General features: G+C 40.4%; 1 long non-coding RNA gene across 1 annotated transcript; it reads right to left on the reverse strand.

Moving 5' to 3' along the window:
* Positions 1–914: 914 nt before the first annotated feature.
* On the reverse strand, positions 915–25,603 carry LOC142413181 (uncharacterized). The gene is made up of 3 exons (XR_012776690.1): positions 25,493–25,603; positions 23,505–23,628; positions 915–4,182 (listed from the first exon to the last, which is right to left on the reverse strand). It is a non-coding gene; the product is annotated as an uncharacterized LOC142413181 (long non-coding RNA).
* Positions 25,604–26,328: the final 725 nt, after the last annotated feature.

The raw sequence follows: 26,328 nt of genomic DNA on the forward strand, positions 1-26,328 counted from the left end.
ATATACCCAATTCTTTCCCACAGTTAGTGATTATTGTGGAGATTTTTCCAGCCCGGCAGATAGTTTTCTTAAGGATTAATTTTTTAGTGAAGCCGTGGGGTCAGACGGCATCTTTCAATATGCATGTATTCAGTAGAAGGAAATCACTCATTCAAGTAATTTGCAAGTAAAAGTTTCTTACCAGATCGAACGCTTTCTTGCTGAATAAATTCAGTTCTTCTGTTGAGGCAAGGATATACTCCTCGCACTTCTCAAATGTATATTCTAAATGCTGCAGGTTGTACGCTACCTGATGAATCTGGTACTCATTAAAACTACCATGGAGCAAAATTTTTTTTGCCATATTTGAAAGTTATTTTTTTAAAAGTTTTATTCAAAGCAGTAAGAAACTGATTTTTGTTATCAGCCATAAAAATTTCATACTGTTGTAATCTTCCGAATGTGGACTTCTTGCGGTGAGGCCAAATGTACGTAAAATTAGGAACTGAACTTTATTAAAATGAGGATGTGTTAAAAGTCTGCAAGATGTTTTAGAAACTGTCTGCTGTGTCTACCAAAAAAATTCCAAACAGTAAATCAAGCAATACTAAATATTAAAATAACAGTTTCCAGCTGTTTATTGGCCATGGATTAAGGCCCTCTGTATGCACTGGCTTCATTATGAAAGAGTATATACTGACATGTTTTGTATGGAAATTAGTTATAAAAAAGCCAGTTTCTCAGCTCTACAAATAGTATTTAATTTACAAATAGCCAAAGATATGGTGTATTTTATATTTACTTGCATAAAAAGATTAAAAAGCACCGTACTGTTTCCCCTATCAGGATATCCTCCAGAATATCCCTAACCCACATTCTAATATTGTGGCTGACATAACAGGGAGCCCACAGTGCCAGCCTCTCTGGCCAGAGATTTGTCTTCATGTTTTGTTGTGGGTGCTTTGCTCATAATTGATTGCATCAGATAATTCAGTAATGCCAACCTTTCATCTTGGGAAAAGGCAAATTTCCTCTAAGATAAAATTAATTGATTAATATTTTGTCTATAAAGGAAAAATTATATCCCTGTGCAATGTATGAATCCTAATGTAGGTATATAGCAAGCTTTTTGAGGAAGACTTCCTGCACTTCTGTTGCTATAATGCTTTGTTATGCAATTGGATCACAGGTGAATCACTGAAATATCAAACATATCTTCTGCAGGTTTATTCATTCAGAGGCGTTAGGACAATTGACCCAGTTATCTTTGTGCTGAATAACTACAAACAGTTCAGGCAGATGGGTTTAGATCCCTATATGTATTTGCCATTGTTGACTCGCCACTGGATCAGATACTGAAGGCACTAAACTGATTGAGAGATTCTAAGCACAACAGATGTGAGCGTAATCTCCAGTAATTAACCAGTACGGTAAACTACCATAATTATTGGTATGCTTACTGAAGAAATTATTGAGTTTAATATCTGGCTAGAATGAGATTGGAGGAAGGAAGTGACAGCTCAAGAAAAGCAAGGCCAATGGGCTATCCTTGGGACACTACAGCCCTACTACAGCCATGCATTATACAGTTGATGACTTTAATTACTGGAGCTAGTCCAGCTGCCTACCCTAGCCACTGGAGCGGTAGATCCAGTTTAAGAGCAGAAGAATGGTAGGACACCGTGCTATTTGGCATTTGAGAGAATGAACTTGAGAGAGTTCAGAAAGATGGCCCTGTGCAGCCACCTCACCATTTTATTTCAGGGCTTCATTCCTCACTGGTGTAAAAGGGAACATAGGGTACTCAGCAATTCTCAAATGTTGCTGTAAGTCTGCCACAGGATCAGGCTGTTTTGTTCTCAGAGTCCCAGGCAAACACAAAACTTAAATCATACTGATATTACTTCTTTTGCACAGAATTCTCCATCTGTTGCTTTTCTCAATAGTTCCATTAGAAAGTCATTTTGCTTCATACCCTATTATATTATTAACAGATGTTGGAACAGAATAATGTGTACGTGTTCCTGAGAATTAGAAGCGTTGCTAAGTGCAAACCTCCGTGTGCTGTCCTAGGACTTGCGTTCTGAGGCTGCACCAAAGTACCTTGCTGCCACATGAAATCACACAGGTGGGAAGGGACTTCCAGAGGTCACCTTGTCCAGCTTCCTGCTCAGAGGAGGTCATGGTAGAGCAGGCTGCTCAGGACCTCATGCAGGTTTGTTCCTAGTATCTCCAAGGGTGGAGGATACTGCAGCCTCCCTGGGCAACCTGCTCACTCCAGTGTTGACCACCCTCACAGCAAAAAATAAATTACTGTATCGAGTCAGAATTTCTCATGTTCCAACTCATCTTTACTGCCTCTTGTCCTTCCACTGTGCACCTCTGAGAAGAGTCTGGCTCCATCTTCTCTGCAGCCTCCCCTCGGTAGCTGCATATAATGGGGGGGTCCCCCTGAAGCCACGTCTCCTTATGACTGAACAAGCACAGTTCTCTCAGCCTCTCCTCCTTCATCACGAGCTCCAGCCACCCAACGCCTTGGCAGCCCTCCACTGGATTTGCTTCAGTACGTCAGTGTCTTTCTTGTGACGGGGACCCCAAAACTGGACATAGTAAAGAGAGGGACTAATGACTTCCCTTCAGCAGCTGGCTGTCCTTTTGCTAGTAGTGCCTGGTGCGCAGTCAGCCTTTTTTTTTACTGCAAGAGCATGTTGCTGACTCCCGTTCAGCTCGTCGTCCACCGGGTCCCCCAGGTTTTTTTCTGCAATACTGCTTTCTGGGCAGTGAATCTCCAGCCTGTATTGCATCAGAGCCTTGAGTGAACTCCCCCTTCCAGGATTTTAGTTGGTTCAGGAGTTTAGTTGACTGAGTTCAAGGTCAGCCTTTTTGCTGATCTGAGCTGTTTGTTGGGAAGAAAGCTAGAGGCAGCCTCAGCAAGGGCCTGCCTGCCTCTCTGTCCCTTGGGAGTTGCTTTCAAGCTGAGGCTCCTGTGCTTGGCTTCTGCATGAGCCACACTGCAGCTGTGCTGCAGCTGTGTCAGTGCCCAGTCTCGTACGTCCCTGATCCTGAACCTGCTGACTTGATTTCCTCACTTGACCTTGAACCTGCCTCATCATAACAGACTTGCTGGGTGGTCACTGGACCGAGGCTGACACTGGCCACTGTTTCCAGGCATATGCACAAGCAGCCCTTCTTGTTGCCCTTCACATCCTTTGCTGATTTCAACTCAGATGAGCTTTGGATTTTGCAATTCCTTCTCTGCACACTCAAGCAGTATCTCTGTATTCCTCCTGGGCAGCCGTCACTGCTTCCTCCTTTGGTGTGCTTCCTTTCTGCATCTGACCTCGGTCAGGAGCGCCCTCTTCATCCATGCTGATATTCTGCTATGTTTGCTTTACTTCCTGCATATTGCAATAGACTACTCTTATGCTCTAAGGAGGCTGTCCTTGAAGACTGATCTGCTCTCCAGGGCCCCTTTTCCCTTCAGGTCTGTCTTCCATAGGAACTTGCCAAGTCTCACAGCCATTGCAGCCAAGGCTGCCCTTGATCTTCACCTTTTCAACCAGTTCTTCCTTGTTTGTGAGTAACAGGTCCAGTAGAGGATCTCCCTAATAAGTTCATCAATCACCTGGCTTCAAGAAAATGTCTTCATACTCTCCAGAAACCTCCTGGATTGATTGTGCATGGCCCTGTTACCAGTCTAGCAAATATCACGGTGTTTGAAGTTCTCTATGAATGCCGGGGCCTGTGATAAAGATGCACTCAAATACAACAGAACTAAACAATAATTCGACTTCATGCATACATGTTTAGACCCCAAATATCGCTGCAAACACATTGTGCGATACCGAAGAAAAAGCTCGTCATGCACGCTACATCATGAGCAGGAAACATAGCTAGAGCTATGGTGCAACTGTAGTCAACAGGACAATGTAGATTGACACGATGAGACTGAGCCTCCAAGACAAGAGCTCGAGACGTCAAGCAACGGAGCATCATTCTACGTCCTGAATTTGGTGTTGACCCTGAAGTAGCAGGGATCACTACCTCCTCATCACTACCACTTCTTGAAGCAGTTAATCTCTGAATGTTTCTATCCAAATACTGGCATTAGCAACACATGAGATCTGATGGACTATGTTGAAATATAATCATCTTGAAATCCTCATTTCCAAGGATCAACTTCTTTATTTCTGTTGCAATCTCCTGAAAAACAAAGCAAAACTATCGTTCAAGGACCTTTTACACATTAGCATGTAATTGCAATATATCAAATAGTCCAAGGGAATGTTCTTTCTGCTCTATTATCTCCTATGTTTCTTTGATGCCAGCTGTTAAACATGGTATTTTGTTTCCAGGCTTCTATGGCAAAGCATTACTGATGTGCATTTAAAAAAGCATTGTGAAAGCTGTTATCATTCAGCTCTTCACAGTTTGCTCATTTCATCTGGTATCGATTATTAACATTCAATTTATATATGTTAATCAGGGCTGGGCCTGTTCCACAGAGTACAAACCAGTCAATCTGAAATTTGCCAAGTGAAAATATTTTGGAGAGCTTCATAAATATTCCTGGTACCCGCATTTACACTTAACATAAGTATATCCTTTACTGACACAATCAGTTGCAATCATTTGTTCCACTTTTCCTACTAAATTACAAAATATTTTGCACAACATTTTTTTCCTCAAATAACGTAAAGTAAGCTTGGCAAGTGGCAAGACACAGGGAAAAGTTTTACAAAACAATATGTCATTTTTCTTTTTTACAGAACATATGTCAGCCACTAGCAGACTCAGGAGATCTAATCCATATGAGAGTTCCTCAAATGTGTTACAAAATCAAGCAGAATCTTGCAAAAGAAATTTCTTTCTTCAATTTATAAGCTTGGAATGACAATTAGGTCTAATCCACCATTCAATACAGTTAATAAAAAAAAAAAGGAAGAAAGAATTCCTTTATCTGTTTTCCACAGTAAAACTATAGGGTTTTTCCAGGCACTAGTTAAGTGAATAAAACCTATTTTGAACTGTAGGACCTATTTAATAATCTCTAGTTTAGCCTGGAGACATGGTACACTGCGATTCGGATGTGATGCAACTTATTTTCAGTTTTATAATCTACAGAGTGTATTAAAATTATGTACAGTACAAAGTGTGCTATCAATCAACTCACGTCATAGAAGTTGTTTTTATAGCAGACATGGTAAGAGGTGCTTAAAATAGTCTAACTGTAGTGCTCATGAACGGATCCAAATGCTTGCGATTCCCTCTGCCGTTTTTGCAAGACTACCTCTGTTAAATGTTATATAGTGAAAAATTTAAATTTCTCATCATGTGGTCATCAACTTGTAACAGCAGTAACCTAGAGAAATAATTTGTTAAAGTAATAACATGGTATGCTTTACTGTAAGACAATTTCTGGCCTGCTGAGGAAGTCGACCAGTATTTTCAACAAATCTGGGCATTATCCGCAGAGTGAGTCTTCTTTGATCACACAGTTATACAGCAGAGGAACACAATCATCCACTGCTAGTGAATGTAAAGATATTCATCTAGCCTATTTTCTTTTGGACCCATTCAGAAACAAAGACAGCAACCTCTCTGCACTTCTCAAACCAAGTATTTGCAGGCTTTTACTCCCTGCAACAGAAGAATCGGTGCAAACTACCTTTAATGCATACAACAAATCAGCATCCCTCCAGTCCATCTGCTGTATTCCACCCTACATGAAATATATGTAACTCGAAATAACCACTAAAGTATGGCAGTGCAGGGTTCTGCTACTATAGCTACTCTTTTGTTAATCTCATCCTGCAGTTAACGTAACCACACGTACTAAAACCATGTGAATTAACTCGGGACAAGCAAGGGTATTCAGGCAATTCCCTCCCCTATTTCCTAGTGACTGGGCTCACAATTAAGCATCTAAGAGAAAACATTTGGAGTACCAGGCCATGGAAATATCTGCCAACAGAAAATCTTTTTCTTGATACCATAAAACAAAAATCTACAATCTCCTCGCAGCTTTGGAAGAAGCTATATTGAAAACACGTGTCCTGCAGCTGGACTGCAAAGCAAATAGGATCCTAAACAACTGGGACAAGCACTGGTTGACCTGCGACCCTCAAGGGTATTTTCTCTGTGCTGCTTTGCTTCCTTTGCTGTTCATTTACTGTCTTCTTCACCTAATATAGGGGATTTACCTCTGCAGAAACATCATGGAGCTAACAGGTGCTTGGGAAAAAGACAAAGGATCCTAAAAGATAAGTACTAGTGGTAGAAAATTTCTCAGAGCTCTCTGACAAAAAAGTTGCACTTTCTTTTTTCCATATGAAACAGTATGCTTTTATATGACAAGAATCAACAATGGTATATACACAGAAGTAGAAAAATATCTTCAATACATTATGATTCATTTACCTTAAAAAATGGTCTTCTCTGTCCTTAGCATTTCTTTAGATTTTACTGCCTAATCATTTGTATCGATGAAACACTTACAATTTGTAAATGTTCTTTCTGTCTGTAATGTTGATAAATTACCCTGAGAATGTTAATTAGCATTTTATGTTTTTTTACGTTCTCTGCAATCATTTTTTGGGTAAAAAGTTTATACTACTAAACCTTTTGTGCAATCTTCATGTTCAAAGAAGGAATCTTGATCTGACTACATTCAGCTCAACCTTGTCGATTCTGATATTTTCCCAAATATTGTCAAAATCATTTCCCTTGCCATGCTTTTTTCTTCCACATTCCTATGTTGTCAAATTCCTTCTTTTTGCAGGTAGTTCCTTATCTTCAATTTCCAGCACTCTATGCAGTTCTGTTGCCACTTATTTATCAGCTCCATATTCTGTGCTCCTGCCATCAACTCTCTCCATGTTGGACCGAGGCACAGATATCAGATAAAGCCTTGAGCACTGGGATAAAGTTTTTGCATTTGTGTTTTTGCATTTAAAAAAAATCTTTCATTCAGTCTTCCAAAACCTTTCATTCCCTAGCTTGTGTATAAACTGAAATTTGAGAATAATTGATCTTGAAATGTCTGGCTGAATATGCAGCCTGGTGAAAGAAGAGCAGGAGAGCTCCCTCCATCCACTCCCATAGTTTGTGTGTATCCATGTGGATCCAGCAGGAGACTGATTCAGTGTGTCAGGGGTAGGGGACTGGAGGAGACCTGTACATCCACCCAAACAGAAACACAGGGTCCTCTGCTGTGTCTGAGGGCATTTTCCAGGAAGAGAGAGGAGTGTGACGATGCTAAACCAAACAAGAGAAGAGAACACAAAGGTCTCTTTGTCAAGTTTCCAAGACACAGTTGCCTTCATCCTTTCTTGGTGTGCAGAATGCTTCCCCTGGCCTCCTAATGAAGCTGCCAAACACCCGCCCTCTTAATATTTCATGCATCATTTCACTGCGTAGACCTTTCTGTCCTCGGCATTTGTCCCATATCAGTTTTTATCCACTGTATCCTTACAGTCCTGGGGAGTGAGTAACTTCACTCATGAGGCTGCTGTTACAGAAGGCAGTGCTGCCTTTCCCAGTGAATCCAGGAATGTTTACACTGGGACTTCAGACTGTAAGAATGAATCTATCATCTTTTTCATGGGTGAAGCTGTCTGATCAGATTCTGTCAGCAAGGAATCACAGCCCAAGTTCACATCAGGGATCATCACTGGTTTGTTTTCCAAGTGTTAGTATTAAAAAAAACCCCAAAAACTAAGTAGTCAACTGATAAGTTTGGCGACCCCCAAACCAGCTGTTTGCAACAGAATTACATAAAGCAATCCAAACCAAAAAGTTCTACAGAGTTACACCGTTTCCGTCTCTTGCACCTTCAGGCACAGAAGAGTGCTCCTTTGTGCAGCAACAGGAAGCTCATTTTGTGCTCATTCAGATGCACTTTGTTACCAAATGCGTCACTGTGGTCTTCCTCTCTCTCCCAACGCGAGTTTATATTTGGGGTTTTTTTCATAGTTTTCACTTCGCATACATGAACATTTTTTGCATCCATTTGTGAAGTTCAGTGTTATGTTGATAATATGTTTCCATTTTTCAAAGCAGCCTCATGTTTTTTAAAATCCACTTAAATCCAAAATAACAGACTGTGCTTAAAGGCAGGGAATAGACATGTTGAAGGAGACAGATTATGCCCCAGATCATTAACATCAGTCCGTCTTCACAAAAGTCAGGTAATTTATGCCAGCTGATGTTTTGGCTTTGCATTTTAAGCTTCCAATAAGAAATTATGAAAACAATACTGAGAGCGATCTAGAGAGTTATAAAAAAGCTTTGGAATTATTATTTTAATATTTCATTTCTGCATTTTTGTATAAAAGCCCAATGTTTACTAATCGGGTCAAGGCATGTGTCTATTCAGGAGCCATCACAGTATTGTTGAAGAATTTGGCAAAATTCTCAGATCTACTCTCATTTATAGCACTTATTGCCAGAATGCTCTGTCATTTTCCAAGAAATGTGTATTTCTTGGACTCGTTATCCCAGCTGGTTTATTGATTTCGTGGTTCTCCTTTCCAAATCGCTGTTCCAGCTCATTGATGATTCTATCCAGTGCTGGTTACACAAAATGTTGTTGAAAGTCATCTTTACTTTGAAAAGCCATGTGTTGACCAGTATTTTTAGTTGACAGATATACTTAGCCAAGATGACAATCTCCAAATTTTCTACTTCTGTGTTTTTTCCGCAGAAGGCAACGAGCTGTTTGCTGCAATAAACTCTTCTGTTTTGCCCATGCTTATGGCCACAATCCATGCTCTAAATCACTGTCTACATTATTTTAACATAAATCCCCTTTCAAATAACCTTCTAATTCAATGGCATGCCATAAATCAAATACACACTATTATAACTGCCTTGAGGCTCTACTGGAGCTCTTCAAATATACTCTTTAAAAGCACTGACTTTATGGCAAGCTTCAGGGTAAATTTACAGCATGATACACAAAGACTTAGTCACAGGATAAAATTCTGCATGCAGAGAAGCTTAATAGCTTGGTCTTCTCAAACACACAGGTGGTTCACTTTAGAAATATATATAGTCCCACTGAAGTTAATGGAATTATGTGTATGCTTAAGGTTAAGTATATGCATAAGTATTTTCAGGAATATTTCCAGTATTCCCATTTATCTAAATAACTGCACATTTAAACTCTTACCTTTTGCAACTGGCTTAAATTTTTTTCTTCCAAAGCGCTTCACGTACTTTTGGGGTGGCTGGCAGATTCTTGTGGTTGGCAAAACTTGCTAAAAAGAATCCACTAGCTTAGATCATAAAGAGATTGGCTCCAATTAGTCACACTTATTAAAACTGTTTCTAAGAAGTGGACGTGGGTGATAACAGTCAGACACGAACAGCCCACAGGGGCAAGTTGAGGGCCATCTCAGTTTGCTCTTACAGTTTACGACAAGGAGGTATGTTGCAGGTTTGCAGAGCTTTATTAAGCAAAATGGAACATAGGCAAAGGCTACGCCACTGCCTTTCTTCTCCCCCTCCCCCCCTCCAAAGAAAAACAACAAAATAAAAAACCTCAGTGTGATCTTCATCCCTCACTCTTGCTCCCCACTGGCAGAGAAGGCTACTTCGCCAGGCAGCCTCTGAGTGCTTCTTTCTCCGCTTCGTATGTATGCCTGAGGCTTTAAACCCTTTCTACCCAGCTGATTAGAAAGGATATCAAGCTGACAGCCACGATGATGAAGACCAGGAACAGCGTGAATAATAGTCCTCATGGTTTGGTATAAACTAATATATCAGATATTTTCCAAGAGATTTCTACCACTGCACAGCAGCTCCACTTTCAACCTGCAGCTGGTCTCTGGGTACACGATTACGTGAACAAACCAGACTAGCCCTGAACAACCATAATGAGGAACAAACAGTCTACACTTCAAACACCAACTTTCTGATCATCTTGTCAGGAATAATAGGCTCTGTAAGAGACAGGACGTATTGAAAATGTTAAAAAAGTTAAACTGGCTAATATTGGTACAGCAGTTTTGCTGTACGATAATCCAAGAGAAAATGTCTCAATGTACTAGCCTTCCAAAGGAGTCCCAAAGGAGGAGTCCAGATTGCAATTCACGTCTAGATTGTCTGATTTATGAAGCTCCTCATCTGCTGAATTCAGCAGCCTACAGAAACTAATCCCATCATGCTACCTTTATGAGAAAGCTAAATATTATTCTCTATTTCCCAGGCAGAGAACTAAAAACTAGAAGATTAAACAATCCATTGCATAGCACTGAGCAAGACATTGGCAACCACAGACCATGTCAATGCCATTTCTGCCCCGGTATTTCAGATCAGTGTCAAACACTATCATGAATGATTGCTTATTTTGTCTGAAAAATAGCTTCTTCCAACTCAACAGAACTTAGGTAACAAACCATCCTTCTGCAGTCCCTTAGTTGTTTAATGGGCTTTTCCACAAGGTCAATATTATAAAATAGTTAATTATCACAGATAGATTTACTCATTTTAAGGCCACCTCGGATCATACTACAAGGTTAGTAATGCTAGCTGGAGGCCTGATCTAACTACTTCACTCACATAGAGAACTTCTTGCACATGCATAAGCACTTTGCACTCTGTGAGACAATGCATTTGACTTACCCACATGAATGTATAAAGTCCTGGAATCATGGCAATCAGGCTTAACTGCTCAATAGATATTAAACATCCAAGTTTATACATAAAGTTTCTGTATAGCTTAAAATGGATGCCTGCCCTTACTGTCATTTGTATAATACAAGAAACTTGAACAGAAAAATAAAGAGGTAAACTTGCTAATGTGTGACTGAACAAAGATAGTATACAGATACACAAAACCAAGGGAACATGTCACCCTAACCCCAGTCCAGGTACCTACAGCTATTGTTTAAGAAAGAAAAGGTCTTTAAGAAAAATATTACAGGGAGGTAGAATTATTTATCAATGGTGTAATAAACTATAATAAAGAAGCAAGGACAGCATAGTTAAAAATAGAAAATGTTGTTTAAAATATGGAAGAAGCATGAGAAGAGAGGTTCTAGAGAGGCCACCCCAATAACCTACTATTGAAACCCCCTCTCTTATTAAAAAGCTGAACACTAACAGGAATTCTATAATGATCAATTTTAATTTTGCTTATATGAACCAGTGTTTTCTACTAATGATTTGACAAAGTTATTCCTGAACATGGCAGCTGACAGATTTCTTTATAAAATAATACTTGAACTGACAAACAAGGCTATTTTAGACTTTTAGGAATTATGTTATAGGAGAGTTGCACATGCAAAATAAATTTGAATTAAGTAATCAGAACTTGATTCCAGTTTAGTTAAATGGAAAAAGAAACAAATGTTGGTCTATAACTATGATTTTTATTTCAAAAGGGCAAACTTTAAGGAAGGGAAACTGAGTGAAGTAAACTTTCCTGAAGAAGTCCAGAATATGAACACTAAAGAGCCTTGGAATTTCCTTAAATGAAATGTGCTAAAACTATCTGGGACTGGTAAGTGGGGAAAACTGTAGGGAAAGGACTTCAGAAGTAGCCAGATGATAACCATTTCCAAAAGCATTTTAGGAGTAAGCACAGAAGCTGATACCAACTTGTAAGGCCAACGTAGAAGTGGGTAAAAAAAGAATCTCACACCAGGTAAGATATTTCTTGTAGAAAGAAGCAAGTGGTTCATCTAGTTTAGGAAAACAAATGTTGTAAGGGCAGTTGATCACAGTTTCGCAACTATCCTTGAAGTTGCTACTACCAAAAGTTATTAGCCTCAGTTATAATACCAACAACACAAGGAACTGGGCTAAAAAAAATACTCTTCATGGAGGTTTCAAGAGGAAATAAGGTTTCTTTTCAGAGAAGTTTTGAAACAGCCTACCAATAGGGGCAGAGCAAGCAAAAACCTAACTCGTTTTACAATAAATTATGAAAGGATAATGACAGTATAGCTGCTTGGGTCAGGCCAGAAAACAGCGACTGAAAAGGTCATTCCAGACCTACAGCCCATGCTCCTATCTTTAGCCTAGTGCTTTGCCCTATTCTAAATACCCTAATAAGTAAATGCAATTTCTTGTGCTTTATCAAGTTATACAATACATCTTCAGGGAAAACAATAAGCAAGCTCTTGTGCATGTTTTTCCCAGAGCCAGGGACTGGAGCCATGGCATTTGGATGAAAAAATCTTTATTCTTGCCCAGTTTTCTTCTGTGGAGCCAAAGTGTCTGATTCTGCTGGCATCCAGTTTCAGTTCTGATTTCAGTCCAGTGAACCTGGTAACTCTGGACTGTGATCTTTTACACCACAGAATTTCTCATCGTCTTTGTAGCCAAGTTTATCATCATCACTTCGCACAATAAAGTAATGCTGCTGACTGTTTCAGATTGTTTCTCACTGTACTTTCTGGCCTGTCTATCCTGAAGTTCACAGAACTGACATGTAAACTGTTTTTCTCCTTTACTCCTTTCTTTTCCTGATTGTACAAAATTACTCTAAAGAATCACGTCATCTGTTTCAGTCATCTTTGCTTTTGGCAAGTACTGTTTCACTATCCATTTCCCGATCCTATTCCTAAACAATCATAAATAGAAAAATGTGAATATAAATATGCCAGTATGAAGTCAATGCCAAATGACTTATGTCCCCAATGTCCTATATAATACCAATATAATCAACATTTCAAATCCTGCAAAAGGTTTTTGCATTTGCATTGTCACTGCGGGCTCCATGAAGCTGAGACTAGAGTGCCTTCGGTTCTGCGGCACGCCACCTGGTCCAGCTGAAAGAGTGCAGCTTTAGATTTTAGGCTCAAAAAACTGGAAACAATGACCACATTTTCTAGATGGCACCAAGCTGCAACATAGGCAAATAAATATAAACCTCATGTGGATAAGCATGTCTTATCCCATGGTCTAACAGGAGAACGAGGGACAGGTTCTCCTCTGACTTTGGGAAAAGAAGTGTTGGTTCGCAAGAGCACCAGGGTTATAATGACTAAGACAGAATGCAGATTTCTGCATCATTTGATAACTACATGCTCTTAATCTTTCTCTAAGTCTTGATCTCCTTTCTTTTTTAAAGTGTCCCTGGCTGAGAGAGCACTTCCTTTTGTTATTGGCCAGGGAAACCAGATTTCAGCATTTGCTTTCTCATCAGTTAAAAGGAAAAAAGGCACCTACCTAGCATACGCAGCTTGGTATTTCTCCAGGCCACCAGAAAACAAATCAAAAATTTGCACCAGCAAATTGCTGTTAATTCATAGGGACTCAAGGTATCAACAGCCTGATGGCTTAATGGCCACCTCTGGTTTTTATGGTGAAAGATCTTAATCACATTCAGCAGATTTTTCCACTGATTTTAAAGATGCCCAGATTTCATCTTTCAGTCTCAAGGATTTTTATTACACCAACATATACATCACAGTCCAGCATCCTTATATACTGCTTCGATAAGGAGTCCCCATCTTGTTTTGGAAAAAGGATGATTTTGATGAGTCTTGGCGTATTCCCCGTTGCCCATTCACCTTGTGCTGGCACCCACATCCTGGTCAGGCAACACCTTCCCCAGGGACAGGGAAATTACACCTTTCCTAGCAGTAAATGAACATGCTCATCTGGAAGAAGCTTAAAAAAAGTTTCCTGAGTTAGCTTGCTGCCAATTCAGTGGTCTGAACCAGCCCCACAGATGGTGAGGCAATTTCCAGAGCTGGCAGAGGAGGAGCAGGATCACCTCTGGCCGGGGGCCACTCCAGCAACTCCACCTCTGAGGTGAGAGAGAGTTTTCCAGAGGAGCTAGAAGGGACCATAGCTCAGCTACTGAGAACTGCGGGCTCGAGGGTAATGGCACAGTAGATGGACATTTCTTTATAAAACATTTAAAGTATAATTTGTCTGATGCAGCAGTTGAACTTCTGTTTAAAGAGCATCTTATTTTGTGTTCTACTAAAACAGTCTTTTAGAGATTAAGAGTCCATTTGGCATGGTCACTTTGAGGAAGAGCTACAGCTGTTCTCATTTCAGTGCTCTCAGACCTTTGCTTTCACCACACAGACGCTGAATTACAGTTTCCCAAGCAGGGTGTGCAAGCACAGGGAGAGCATCTGCCTGCAAGCAAGCAGGCGTGCACTAAGGAGAGGGATCAGATACTGGCACAAACATCCCCTTTCGGACCTATACTGGGTCACTTCAGGCCCCCCCAGGCCAGGCATGGCTTTCTGGAAGCATCAGCCCCTTGGTCAATGAAAAGGGCCATTTGTTCCCAACACCACAGTGCTGCAGCAGCGCAGCGCTGGTGCTCGGGGGAGGCACCAAGCAGATGCTCTGGATCGCTGCTTGGTGGCCTGGGCTCTGGGCATTGCTCGCTGCAGCTGCTGCTACGCTGTTCTGTACATATTCAGTACACTGAAAAATCTGTGCTTGCATCTACCCAGCTGCCCAGCACGCTAACTCTGAAACAGGGTGAGAATTGAAGTGAACAGAGCAGTAGTTAAATTGGAAAGGAAGGTGGCCCCATTTCTTCCGTCACAGAAACCAGCTCCAAACGTGCGTTTTCCCCACTCCCCTGAGCTGCTTCTCTTCAGAGTAAGCCAGAGGCAACACTCATGGCCAGGGCCACCACCACAGAGGCTTCAAGCTCCCAGCACTTCCAGAAGCAGCACAGCTCCAGCAGTTGCTCCCAAACATCTAGCTTTTGGGGAGAGAAACTTCTCATCCCCTCACTAATATCACTGTTACACAATTCCATCTTACAGCCCGGTGTCAGGATCTTGTTTCTGGCCTTGGAGGGATATTCACTTGCTTTGGCATCACTTTACATATACTAAAACCAAACATGTGCTAATGCAACAAGCCGCCCCCAGCTTTGCTGTTCTGCATATGCACGATTACTTGTGCTGAATCTCCAAATTAGTCTCCTGAGTCTAGATTAATTCACAAGAAAGGGAGAGTGCTTGTCACAGCTACCAGGGTGGATACAGTGCTCTTCCAGCGTGGACCCATGCCAGGTTCAGTTCAATCCCCAGCTGCAGAGCGATCCATGCTTTCCAAATGAAGGAGGACAAGTTTAGCGGATAACATAGCAAAGCAGAAAATAACTATTTCATGAGAGGTTTTGAAGTTTCTCCATTTATTTTTGTTCCACTGCAGAAATGTCACAGTCAGTTTCCTGCATCCCAGATGACTGACCGAACCGCTCAGGATCACAGAGCTACCCCGAGGGCAGCTTCTGGATTGTCACCAGGTACCAGAAAACTGTCATGTCAGGCTGTGTGCGACTTCGGATCTTTGGGTCTTGAATGCAAGCGCTAGACTAACCTCCCACTTCTCTTTTAGTGAGGCTGTCGATAAAGGGTGTTCAATACCACTTAATTTGCATTATAAACACACCTGGTCCTATAAAGTTGGGGGTTTTTTTTGACAATAAGATAAGTAGAGATTTTTCCAAAATACTGTCACTGAGTTGCTGGTCTCAATAGGGATTTCTGTATAACTTCTTAATTCAGATGAGGTTTGGTAAGCTCATTCAATTTTCTTATCAGGGCCCAAGCACACCAACAGGCTGTGCAGCCATTTCCCCCCACCGCTGAGGGCTTGGCTGCCCCTGCCCAAAGCTGCCTGTGCTATACTGTAGCTGTTCAACCTGGCACCGGACTTCCGTGGAAAAGCATTGTAGGAAACCCCACTCCTTCACTTGGGAAGTTTGGGCTTTTTTTAGCGTAAAAGTTTTCTGCTAAAAATCTTTGTCATGAGAGTATCTAACTAGAAAAATGAAGTTCCATTTCCAAATTCTAGTAGTCTGTCAAATATTAAAATTGTATTTGAAGAGTCCCTGCAACTATTACTTTTTAATGGTACAATATTTAATAAAAATGCTTCAAGGTTGTTGCTATGGAGTACCTAGATCACCTGCAGCTATAGGAATGAGCATCCTGTAATGTATAATGAAAGCTCGGGCTCTACTTAGTTTTGCACAGGGCTTGTTTTGCCTTAAAATGTTGGAGTTTGTTTTGAGGTTGCTTGTTTGAGTAACATTTGTTGTAGTTTTAAAGGGCCTAACAGTAGTCCAGGGAGAATTCTAGTGCTGGTGTTTTGCATTTTTATATAGTAAGTACTAAACTTTTTTGGATAGTTGATGTTAAACTCGTTCAAGATCAGTTTTAGCAGAAAAATCCCCATCGTTTATAACTTTATAGCTAGTACCACTGGTAGGCAGGATAATGGGGAGGTAGACTGATCTGCCCTTCCCCTGGGACACGGGAGAAATGAAAATGTTCCCTGTCCACTCCCAGCTTAGATGAGATGCTAACAAAAAGCAGGGAACCCTATATACTGTCAGGTCTCTATTTCAAAGGAAGCAGAGCACTTACATTTTTATGAATAGTGCTGAGAGCCAAAGGTATTGGATAAACATACATCATTTCCGCGCAGTTTTATGAATCATTCTGTAGCATGTATTAATCCCAGATGGTATGGGAACATCACCTTTTAAGTGAATACGGGTGTCAACCTTATTTACTTCTCCTGACCAAAACAACCACAGCCCTATAATATCCACCTAGAAGACATAGCTTCCTGATCTCTCTCATCTCTTGAGGGACAGCCTTCTACCTTACAATTTAAAGCTAGTTTAAATGCTTCAAAAAGTGTAAGAGCTCATCGGTTCCAGGCCTGCTGTACAGATTTTGTCAAGCTTTTAGATATTTGACAATACTAGGTTATTTTCATTGTACAGATGGAAAATGAAAGCACAGACAGGCATGCAGCGCTTTGTTTTTTCAAGGCACTTGGCTCCCTACACATACAGGTAGTTGCTCAGCACTTCTAGAAAGTACCTCAGAAACAGAGGTGTGGGTACTTTTGAAAGCACTCGTTTCCTTGATCATCAGCTTTGTGGGAAGATCACCTAGGCTAAGTTATTTTTTTACAGCAGCAAAAGTTCCCCTACCTTTGATCATTCCTGGGATGAGTCTCCAGTTCAACTCCAGCTGCAACTCTTGAATTCTACTAGTCAAAATATTCCAAATCTTGAAACGTTCAATAATTTCAAATAAGTAACACAGTCCTTAGAGTTCAGTGTTTACTGAAGAACGTAAACATCTACAGAGGTCCGCAAAAAATGAAGTGGAGTTTAGCTTCTTGATTCACTTTTCCCAACAGTGGCAACACTTCTGTGAGCACTTTAGAGGGGATTCGGGAAACCTGATACATCCAACCACAGCACCATTACCTCAGTCTAAAGCAAACCAGAGCCGGTTAATTCCGGATGACTGACTGCTCTATGAAATCCCAGAGATCAATGACAGAATGGCTTGTGAGAGTCAATGGGATGAGGACTAAGAGACGGGCTGTAAATAAGCATTAACTCCCAGAATACAGGATCCTATTCACTAGTACTTTTAGACACACAGGATCTACCAGCCAACATCTTTAAAGAAGTTTTAAATTCAGTAGATAAAATAGAGGTTCATCCCATGAATGATCCCATTGGTGTTTTCTCCACATTGCATTGTAATGACAAAGTTCAAGTTAGCATTTTTAGACCATAATTTCTACATTATCACACTCTAGATTTTGTGAACTGTTTGCTGAATGCTAGGCATCTTTACGGTCTGCTATACTGAGGAACCTGAAAGCTCTTTACAAAAACTGACCGGCCTTCACAAAGCTCCAACTCCTGGCATGCAGATGATTTCAGAGACAAAGATTTTTTTTTTTTTTTTTTTTTTTAAATTACTTGCCAAAGGCCATGCAATTCATCACTAGTCTAGGTTAGATTAGTGGTATGGTTTAGTTACCTGCTTAAGCCACAAGACCCCATTGCTCAAATAAAGGGCAAAAAGGGCACAAGAAAGCTATCTGAAATCTCCACTTTCGTGTCCATGTCTGAGAAAAGTATACTAAAATTGTGGGATCAGAATAACATACATTTTTACTGAGATAATACAAAAAACTTACCTTTTATCCATTAGCTAGCAATGTATTCTAGTAAATACATTTTTCATTCATGCACAAATCAGACAAATTATTCCATTATGAAATAAGAAAATACATTTTTTGACATGTCTTTTGCCATTTAAAATGATCCTATTCTTATGGGATTCAAGCAACTGTCCCTTAAAGCATGCCAGGAGCATGTGAATGATAATGCAAACAGAAGCAAGGTCTGAAAAGACTCACATACAAAAACTCCCTTTAATTTTTAAACGTTAAAAGTGTGAGCTTATAACTGCAAACGTATGTAACTATTTGGTATTAAACTATCTGAAATGAAGAAAAAGCATCAAAACCATCATTCCAATTAAGAGTTATTCTTCACTTTTTAGAAAAACTATACAAAGTATATAATAATAAATCATAAAATCACATTTTTCTCGTACTGAATGAGATCCACATATGTATTCAGGAGTCATATCCAGGATCCACAATCCCCAAACTCAAACCCTATTCCAGGTCCCATCTTGCCTTCCATAGAGAGCTCTTCCAGATTTGTAAAACAAATCGCAGTCTATTACCATTTTCCAAGACTTTCACTCACCCACAAGTGACTGGAGGGGAAAAAAAAAAATCAAGCCAAAGAGCAAGAGTCCATAGCATAGTGTAAAAAGTAACAATACAGCAGCAAGCAAGGTAAGAAGAGATATTTACAGACAGGCTGCACTTAATAAATTGAAAACATTTAATATATACGAATGCTTTCCAGCTGCCTAAAACCCAGTAATTCCTGCTAACTGGTTGCATGCATAATCCTCACAAGGAGCATTTATAAGCTATTTCTTGGGCACAGAATTATTTTAACATTCTTATAGTTCATACCCCATTTACAACCTCATTTCTGGTCACTGTACGTACTACAAAAGATTTTTCTGAGTTGCAGGAAAAGGAGACTGGAGCTGCTGTGCATGAGCTCTGGATACATTTCAGTTTGGGATATTTCTTTGACAGTAAAAGACAAGATGAGAGCACAGACAATCCACAGTACTCCAATGAATTAACATCAGATGACTTTGCACAGTGGCTGTGGCTGTGACAAGCAATAATTTGAATCCAAACTATGCAGAAGGCCTCATTCTGTTCAGGCATGAATTGGAGCAACTCCACTGAAGCAAATCCAATTTACTGCAGAGGTAGCGCAGGATGCGCACACTGCAGTTCTGGGCATTGCTGGTCCCAGCAAAGGACCCTGTGAAGGTATGGCAAGGCATGTAGACACACAGGCTCCGTTTTCTGCAGAAAACCTGGAGCCGTGTGAAAAAATGCACCAACACCTTTATCACAGGAATGGTACCACCCATGGTGACAAATATCAATCCCAACTCACTCCACAGCAGGAACTACTCTCTGCAAGGACTGCAATTTACAGCTGTAACCAAAAGTTGTCCTGACACCTCTCAGAGCTCCCATTTCAGGATCACGTCTCCAGCGTGGCAAAAAAGCTGCAACGCTTCTCCTCAAGATCCTCCGTGCTGCTGCTGCAGTGCACGGCCCCCAGGCCAGCCCTGCGTCACAACGCCCCGCTGCTCCATTTCCCATCTCTTCCCCAGCCTTCCCTTTCCTAAGGCAGGGCATAGCCAGGACTGATGGCAGGTTTTTCTCTATTTCTTTTCGGTCTGTGTTTACAGCCCCCTGGGACTCAGAGGTGGAGTCTGGGTGTATCAGCGCTTCCATAAGCACAGGAGGGAGAAAGGTCCTGCGCTCCTAGTCTAACAGCCTGACCAGCCAAGTGGGGGGAGCTTGCATATGGACCACAACGCCCAACAGCACTGCCTCTGTCCTGAATTTCTTTGCCATCCTTGCTCATTCCCTCTGGACATGAGTGGCTGAAGACGTGTGCATGAACTTACCAAATGCAACAGGGTTGCAAATGTAAAACAATTTACATTTTGGCAAAAACTTGAAGGCAGTTGTATTGTCACCTACGTCTGCTGTGCCTACAAAAAAGTAATTGCATGTATAATTTGCATATGCAAATTATTCCCCAGATTTCATTAATCTGTTCCTAAAAATGCTGCCAAGGAAGTGGGAGGTCTGTTTAAGGATGGATTCAAGAGGATAAATTAATTGTTATTTAATAGAGTAATTCTTCCATGTTTATTTAACAGTCTTCCCCTCGCCACTGGTGCACCATTATCAGATTAAATAACATCTAATCAGGCTAACACATTATTGTATTTTTGTATGAACCAACAAATGCTTAATGGGTTTTATTTTAGAAGCAAAAAGATTCATATTACAGGAGATTAATGCTATGAAAAAATATCTATATTAATATCTCTCAGCAATAAGGGATATGAATTAATGGATAGATGACCCAGTTACAAAAATGTGATGGTTTTAAAAAATTCAATATGATGTATTTTTAAACCTCACACTGTTAAGTCTTTGAATATACTTCAATAAAAAAGCCTTCTGTTATGCAAAAATGTTGTACATCCTGGCACAGAAACATGAATTTGATTTTAATTGAAAGAAATCTTGACACCCTCTCACCTAAGAAGCAGGCTTGTATTTCATAATGAAGCCAGCATTCAAAGTCTTGATGGGCAATATCCTCTGCTGCCTGCCTGAGTTTTAATCCAGCAATAAGCAAAGGCACTCTGGTTATGGCCAGGAAAGGTAAACCGCTTTTGACCATCAGAGCCAATATTCCTTCAGTCCCTGGGCCGTGCTGCTGAGCAGCTGGCGCTGCCACCAACACGAAGAGCTTAACAGGAATAAAGGGGGTCAGCATTCACCACCGCCTTGGCAGGGAGCTCTGATCACTTCGGTGACAGCGTCTCGCAAAGAAAAGTCTTGGGGAAAAGAACATCATCTGCTCCGAGTCCTCACCCAGTCTACAACTCTATCTGCAGTGTCTCTAGTGTCTGTAGTGCATATCTAAGCAGCTCTATACTCTTTTTAAGAACTGAATTGAGCACAAATTTAATCTTTAGTTCATTCTGGGAATAAGAAAAATGCCCAAATTACATGTCCTCTAATGAATAGTATTTTCTTCTCTTATTCCACAAGTTCTTCTGCTTGTTCACCCAATTACTCCTCCCTTCTCTGTTCAGTTCCTACCACTCGGCTTCAAAGAAGCCAGTCATCACTTATTTTCTTCATTCCATCACCGACTCCAACACCATCCAGTAAAACTGTGTTGAATAACTCTTCAAAGCAAGATGTTTCAGACTGGAGGCACTTCGCTCAAGGTTGGACCTCGCAATATTATAGCAATAATGCTGCCATAAATGAAGTTGAGGCCATGTCAGCTTCATAATTTTTTAATGCTGTGTCTCATTCCAGGATGAAGAATTTTTGGGGAAGCTTGAAAGTAGACTGAGAAAGGAAAAGCTGAAGTTTTTTTTAATAGTTCCCTATTGTTTGTTTTATGCCACCACAGTGAGGATTGTAAATACTGTCCTACCACATCTCTGTGGTTATTGCTCAGCCAAGCCTTTCTAAAATATTTAAGTAGTCGTTCTCTATCTCTATTAAAACAACAGATGGAATTCCCAACCTTCAATTTTATGTCGGGATTCTGCAGCAATTTATTAACAGCTTGAACTCTGTTCTCTTGAGGTTTTAACCTGATGGTTGAACCCAATTATATTACAGTCCTTTGTTCATCAAGGGACATATGTAATATGATATTAAATATGAAACAAGTCATGCCTGAATAATGTAGTCTTTGTGATACAAATTGATGGAGTATGGAAGCCCAGATTTCAAGCACACAAACTGTTCTTAGTTCTGATCTTATATCACAAAAATTCAGGACTAATTCCACGGCTGTCAGCTGACTTACTAATGTAAAACTAGCATAAATTAGAGCTGAATCATGGTTTGTCTTTCTCTTGTATTATCGTCAAGCCATTCTAAAGTCCTAGTCATGCAGCTCACAAGGTGGGTGATGACTCCCAGAAATGAGTACACATTTAAATCAGTATACGCCTCCTCCATCTCATATCAGTCCCACGAACACAACCTAGGGGAACCCCTCCACACACACAGTACCCAGGCTATAATTTCATGCAGCTCAAACAGTGTTTCAACATAGCATGGAAACCTCCCACACAGAGTGAGAAATCTTATACTTTGCTGTGGCAGTTGCATTTGCCACTGTATTTTAAAATCACTCCTTATGAGCTAACTTTGACAGGTTAACATATTGCTTTTTCCATGAATCCTCCCTTCCTACCCTATTTTTTCCTCCTTGTCTCACGATGCAAGCCTTGAGCGTTCATTACCACGCTTCTCCTACAAATTGCTCCTAGTCCTACGCTTCATGGATGGCATGCCTTTCCTGAGCTCATCCGTCAGGCTCGGGCACTCCTGCTTTGTACCTGCGTTCCAGATGCACTTCCACTGCCAAGCTACAGATACATAAACCAATTAACAAGTTAGACCGATGAACACCTAATAACCAAGCAACCTTATATGCAGAAAATGTCACCTGCTAAAGAGCTGTTGCTTGAGATAATTTACATTTTTATTCTAAGGCTCAAGTGTCCAGCTGAAACGTTGCTGTTGAACAGTTCCCTAGTAACGCAGGGGACAAAGTGCATTCGGTTTTATGTTAAGCTATAATTATAGTAGCAAAAGAGTGTATTTTGAAACATCTAGCGCGCTTAAATTAGGGGGCTGTCAGTATACTTTGCACACGATAGGAGGGACAAGATGGGTGGAATTGCATCTCCCTGAATGGCAGATCTCAAAAACCCACACCTAAAGTAGGACAGAATCAGTCTATAGTCCATGGAGGAAAAATAAGCACTTCAAAAGTCTAAATAACTTCATTGCAAGAGAGATGTTTTAGAAGGATTAGTTGTACTTGAGAACAATACCATAACTTGACTATAAACAGAGTAACTGGCAGCTCAGGTACAGGTACCTACAGCATGGGTGTCTAGATATGGAAGAAGTAATTCCACACATCATATTCAAGGGGAGTATATTCAAGCTTGAATATACCCAGTTGCTCTGATGCTTTAAAATACTGCTTGCCCTGACCACAAAGTCCTGCTTAAAATCATATTAGTTAATACACTCCTTACATATGAAGTCTAGAGATGGCCATGAAGACCATATCTTTTGCTTTGCCAGATATCAGTCTAGTAGGAGAATTGTATTTTTACTGGAAATTCAGGTAAAATGCAGTTTTAAGGCTGCAATGCTGTTTCTAGCCCGTGAAGTAGTTTTGCTGCCAGCACTAAAAACTTTAAAACCAAGACTGGATTTTGAAATTACTTCATCAGAGAGCAATAATGCTTTCTTTATGGTTCAGTTTATCATGTGTAATTGCCAGTGTTAATCTACACAGAAGTATTCTAAATCCCAGACCTAAAGAAATGCTAACCTAGTCCTCCAAGTTTTTGTTTCCTGGAGCCGAGTAGAACTGAAGAACACAGCTGAGTTTTTGAAGGAATTCTAGGAAGTTTTTAATCATTACCTTTCATATAGAGGGGTCCCCATTTCTTTTAACCTTTTATAAGGTAAGTTTATGGGTTGTATCCTTTAGATTCTTAAAGCTTGTCATATTTTTCAAGTACCTTTCTGGTATGAATTTAAATCCAGTCGAAAAGCTCAATGACTGACTCCATCCCAAGCCACGGTACAGGAGGACATCAACTGCATTGCTCCAAGTGCCTCCACATACCCGACAGTTCCGTTTGCCTGGAAAGAGAACGGATTGCTTAGGAAGATTAGTCCCTTCCAGTCGAATCACTGGCATACACAACAAGCAAGCAAACCAAAAAGCAAGGATATTCTGTTTCTCCTGTCTTCGTTCACCTCTAACACTCATGTATGTTGTAAGACAATCAACCTTTTTTCCCCTTCTACAAAGCATAAGCCCAACACTGTATTTTTCCTCACAAAAGATATTTCACCTCTGAAAATCAATCAGGTTTTTTTTCCTTGCAACTCCTCATGCAATCTGAGTTGAACTGAGACTAAGACTACTACTTTAATTATTCTATTGTGCTTTTGGTGTTTAAGCAATCATGCTTTACTACAGAGACAGCTGCAGTTCAAAGGCACATGCAAAGATCTTTCTAGGGTACATATCAATTGGCCATGTGTTAAAGTAATAATAATTTAAGATTATTAAGAGAAGTATTGGAAGCCCTGGCCCAAGGTCACGGTGTGTAGTCCTCAGTCAATCCCTTTGTGAATGCATTGCTGTGGCACATTATGATACAGAAGCAATTGCACCAAGTCTTCAACCAAAAGAGTATGAAATTTAGATCTCAAATTAAAGTTTTGCTTTTGTGACAGAGCAAATATTATATTGGTGACTTCTTAAAATGACCTTCCCGTCTTGTTGCACCAAAGCCTGTCAAGCCCCTGTCCTCTCCAGCTCCCAGCAGGCTGGGTGACGCTGCTGTAGCTTCTCCTTTCCACCTCTGTGGAAGTCTGATGCTCCTCGCTCACCCACACAGACCCCATCCCACCAGATAACAAGGCTGCACTCTGTACCTGCAGTTTACGCAGGAACAAGTGAACTAGTTAAGAGCTTCCAGCTCTCAAAATGCTCACACATTTCAAGACTTCAGGGAACTGATTTTAGAAATGCTCTATTAAGCCTTTGCCCCATTCACTGCAGAGCAGGAACCAAAGTCTCATAAAATGTGAAGTCTGTCTCATCTCTGCCATACCTGCCTGTGGGGAGTGCTAGAGCCCTCACGGGACAGGGGCTCAACAAGCTCAGGTCCTTAGTCTCCTGAAATGCATACACATCAGGGTTTTTTTCTACTGGAATTATTTTCCCTTGTCATTATGAGCAGTGTAATACAGTAACACATTCCACAGTGTAAATGAGAATGATTTTTTTTTTAAATCATAAATATCTTTAGTTAGCAACACATGAACCAGAGAGCATCAAATACGCCATCATTCTACAAACATGGACCAGTCACAATATCAAGGAGACAATGAAACAGTTCGTTGAGTAACCGGTTTTAGTCACAGCTAATATTTATGACCATAATTACAATGCAGGTGAAACTTCCCACTTAAGAGTAAAATGTATTTACCCGTTACAAAAAAAAGCACAAATAAACACTTGCATAATCCAAGATTTCTATGAATTCAGATTCTCACATATTTAAGCTGTGTGCAGAGTCAGGATTATTATAAACGCAGCTTTGGTGTGCTATTGGACTGTCATCAACAAACATGAAGTAATTTTTGATACTGTTTTTTAAACACTCCAGGGATATTTTAAAAGCATTCTCTATATAGAAACAAAAATAAAAGACATACCTCACCATTTATGAGCAATCTTGCATTATCAAAACATTAACCACACACAACAGTGTGGTTAGCTACTGAACAGTAGTCTGTAGATGAAAAGTCAAGTGCACCTTCAAAATTTAATTCTTCAGTAACTTCTTTTTGTCATGTAAAAGCGGCACTGTCATACAGCTGAAGGGGCAGAATCCAGAAGACAGGGAAAGACACATCCAAAGTTCACACATGAAATCTTTGAAACCCCAGACCAGAACCTCGGTGCCTTGGCACGCTGTGCCATACATACCTCATGTTGTCCTTCCTCACACAGGGCTGCATTCAAACCCATTAAAGGCAGTGAGGGTGATGCCTTTGAAGAGTTTAAATCGGGCCCTATAATGGGAGTTTTACAGAAGTCACACTGGGTAGTAGGTGCTTTGTTTTTAATTGACTGGGAAAACAGAAATAAACAGCTATTATCTTCTTAACCCTTATCATTGTTTTCATTGCAGCATAAGAAATAAAGTGACATTCTTAATTGATTTTGTTGCTTTCTTTTAATAATAAAAGAAAAAAGCAGAAAGGCCACAGATTAGTTATAAATGCAATATAAATGCAATACTGCTCCTTGGTAACCAATCAAACCAGATCTTAAACCTTTCCCTAGAGCCTAAGGTCTCTGTTAAGTAGATACCAACAGGCACAGGCAGTTGGAAAGGTAGGAAAAAGGTCAGAGATAGATAGACTTTGTGCTTCTTGGGAAAAACATTCATTTTGCAGTTAAAGATGTCTTTCCTATTTTGTTGTTATACAATACTATTGCTATACAAAACTATTTGGGTTTTTTTCATACGCACAGCAAGAAAGCTCATGATGCGTACTACCCTGCAGCACTACCCCAAGGAAAAAAAAAAGCATCTATATCAAGCTGGCAGCATTCACATGAAATCCATACTCTACTGGCAAATATTGATCCCTCTGAGCAAGAACTAAGTGAATTTCGCTGATCCAGTCAGGCAGGTGGCTTATCATCTTGTAGGCAATGAGGAAAGGGAAAAAGCTCTCTAGAGACAAGTATCCAGAACATAGACTGAATAGATTAGAACGAAAGGACACTTGACTATCCAAGCTAAGAGCTTTTTT

The sequence above is a fragment of the Mycteria americana genome, chromosome 7 (genome assembly GCF_035582795.1).
Source record: "Mycteria americana isolate JAX WOST 10 ecotype Jacksonville Zoo and Gardens chromosome 7, USCA_MyAme_1.0, whole genome shotgun sequence".
Classification (NCBI taxonomy): domain Eukaryota; kingdom Metazoa; phylum Chordata; class Aves; order Ciconiiformes; family Ciconiidae; genus Mycteria; species Mycteria americana.